Source organism: Taudactylus pleione, unplaced genomic scaffold (genome assembly GCF_031769625.1).
Source record: "Taudactylus pleione unplaced genomic scaffold, aTauple2 ptg000550l, whole genome shotgun sequence".
NCBI classification, from domain to species: Eukaryota; Metazoa; Chordata; class Amphibia; order Anura; family Myobatrachidae; genus Taudactylus; species Taudactylus pleione.
The window spans coordinates 2,787,501-2,790,000 of NW_028284952.1; the positions used below are offsets into that span (position 1 = coordinate 2,787,501).

Below are 2,500 nucleotides of genomic sequence, written 5' to 3' on the forward strand. Positions count from 1 at the left end.
GGCCTGGTTAGTACTTCGATGGGAGACCACCTGGGAATACCAGATGCTGTAGGTAATTTTATACTGCCATAACATTCTTTTCTATTATATTTTACATTTAATTTTTTCAACTTATCAATGAATTTACTTGAGTTAAGAAGTAAAAGAGGTCTAAAATTAATGTTTTTGAGCGCCTACAGCCAAACCACACTGGACATGCCCAATCTCGTCTGATCTTGCAAACTATGCAGTGTTGGGCCTGGTTTGTACTTGGATGGGAAACCACCTGGGAATACCAGGTGCTGTAGGTAATTTTAGACAGCCAAAACATTCTTTTCTATTACATTTTACATTTAATTTTTTCAACTTATCAATGAATTTACTTGAGTTAAGAAGTAAAAGAGGTCTAAAGTTAATGTTTTTGAGCACCTACAGCCAAACCACGCTGGACTTGCCCAATCTCATCTGATCTTGGAAACTATGCAGTGTTGGGCCTGGTTAGTACTTGGATGGGAGACCACCTGGGAATACCAGGAGCTGTAGATAATTTTATACTGCCATAATATTCTTTTCTATTACATTTTACATTTCATTTTTCAAATAATCATTGAATTTACTTGGGTTAAGAAGTAAAAGAGGTCTAAAGTTAATGTTTTTGAGCACCTACAGCCAAACCACATTGGACATGCCCAATCTCGTCTGAACTTGGAAGCTAAGCAGTGTTGGGTGTGGTTAGTTCTTGGATGGGAGACCACCTGGGAATACCAGGTGCTGTAGGTAATTTTATACTGCCATAACATTCTTTTCTATTACATTTTACATTTAATTTTTTCAACTTATCAATGAATTTACTTGAGTTAAGAAGTAATAGAGGTCTAAAGTTAATGGTTTTGGGCACCTACAGCCAAACCACACTGGACATGCCCAATCTCATCTGATCTTGGAAGCTATGCAGTGTTGGGCCTGGTTAGTACTTGGACGGGAGACCATCTGGGAATACCAGGTGCTGTAGGTAATTTTATATAGCCATAACATTCTTTTCTTTTACATTTTACATTTCATTTTTCAAATTATCATTGAATTTACTTGAGTTAAGAAGTAAAAGAGGTCTAAAGTTAATGTTTTTGAGCACCTACAGCCAAACCACACTGGACATGCCCAATCTAGTCTGATTTTGGAAGCTATGCAGTGTTGGGCTTGGTTAGTACTTGGATGGGAGACCACCTAGGAATCCCAGGTGCTGTAGGTAATTTTATACTGCCATAACAGTCTATTCTATTACATTTTACATTTAATTTTTTCAACTTATCAATGAATTTACTTGAGTTAAGAAATAATAGAGGTCTAAAGTTAATGCTTTTGAGCATCTACAGCCAAACCACACTGGACATGCCCAATCTCATCTGATCTTGGAAGCTATGTAGTGTTGGGCCTGGTTAGTACTTGGATGGGAGACTCCCTGGGAATACCAGGTGCTGTAGGTAATTTTATACTGCCATAACATTCTTTTCTATTACATTTTACATTTAATTTTTTTAACTTATCAATGAATTTACGTGAGTTAAGAAGTAATAGAGGTCTAAAGTTAATGTTTTTGAGCACCTACAGCCAAACCACACTGGACATGCCCAATCTCATCTGATCTTGGAAGCAATGCGGTGTTTGGCCTGGTTACTACTTGGGTGGGAGACCACCTGGGAATACCAGGTGCTGTAGGTAATTTTATACAGCCAAAACATTCTTTTCTATTACAATTTACATTTAATTTTTTCAACTTATCAATGAATGTACTTGAGTTAAGAAGTAAAAGAGGTCTAAAGTTAATGTTTTTGAGCACCTACAGCCAAAGCACACTGGACATGCCCAATCTCGTCTGATCTTGGAAGCTATGCAGTGTTGGGCCTGGTTAGTACTTGGACAGGAGACCACCTGGGAATACCAGGTGCTGTAGGTAATTTTATATAGCCATAACATTCTTTTCTATTACATTTTACATTTCATTTTTCAACTTATCAATGAATTTACTTGAGTTAAGAAGTAAAAGAGGTCTAAAGTTAATGTTTTTGAGCACCTACAGCCAAACCACACTGGACATGCCCAATCTCGTCTGATCTTGGAAGTTATGCAGTGTTGGGCCTGGTTAGTACTTGGATGGAAGACCACCTGGGAATGACAGGAGCTGTAGGTAATTTTATACTGCCATAACATTATTTTCTATTACATTTTACATTTAATTTTTTCAACTTATCAATGAATTTACTTGAGTTAAGAAGTAATAGAGGTCTAAAGTTAATGTTTTTGAGCACCTACAGCCAAACCACACTGGACATGCCCAATCTCGTCTGATATTGGAAGCTATGCAGTGTTGGGCCTGGTTAGTACTTGGATGGGAGAACACATGGGAATACCAGGTGCAATAGGTAATTTTATTCTGCCGTAACATTCTTTTCTATTACATTTTACATTTCATTTTTCAACTAATCATTGAATTTACTTGAGTTAAGAAGTAAAAGAGGTCTAA

General features: G+C 37.0%; 11 pseudogenes; all 11 read left to right on the forward strand.

The window, feature by feature from the left end:
* Positions 1 to 55, forward strand: part of LOC148493785 (5S ribosomal RNA) — a 119-nt pseudogene extending 64 nt beyond the window's left edge.
* A 116-nt stretch (positions 56 to 171) lies between these two features.
* On the forward strand, positions 172 to 290 carry LOC148493786 (5S ribosomal RNA; annotated as a pseudogene).
* Positions 291 to 406: 116 nt separating this feature from the next.
* LOC148493787 (5S ribosomal RNA) lies at positions 407 to 525 on the forward strand (annotated as a pseudogene).
* Positions 526 to 640: 115 nt separating this feature from the next.
* Positions 641 to 759, forward strand: LOC148493788 (5S ribosomal RNA; annotated as a pseudogene).
* Positions 760 to 875: 116 nt separating this feature from the next.
* Positions 876 to 994, forward strand: LOC148493789 (5S ribosomal RNA; annotated as a pseudogene).
* Positions 995 to 1,109: 115 nt separating this feature from the next.
* Positions 1,110 to 1,228, forward strand: LOC148493790 (5S ribosomal RNA; annotated as a pseudogene).
* Positions 1,229 to 1,344: 116 nt separating this feature from the next.
* On the forward strand, positions 1,345 to 1,463 carry LOC148493791 (5S ribosomal RNA; annotated as a pseudogene).
* A 116-nt stretch (positions 1,464 to 1,579) lies between these two features.
* On the forward strand, positions 1,580 to 1,698 carry LOC148493792 (5S ribosomal RNA; annotated as a pseudogene).
* Positions 1,699 to 1,814: 116 nt separating this feature from the next.
* On the forward strand, positions 1,815 to 1,933 carry LOC148493793 (5S ribosomal RNA; annotated as a pseudogene).
* Positions 1,934 to 2,048: 115 nt separating this feature from the next.
* LOC148493794 (5S ribosomal RNA) lies at positions 2,049 to 2,167 on the forward strand (annotated as a pseudogene).
* A 116-nt stretch (positions 2,168 to 2,283) lies between these two features.
* On the forward strand, positions 2,284 to 2,402 carry LOC148493795 (5S ribosomal RNA; annotated as a pseudogene).
* Positions 2,403 to 2,500: the final 98 nt, after the last annotated feature.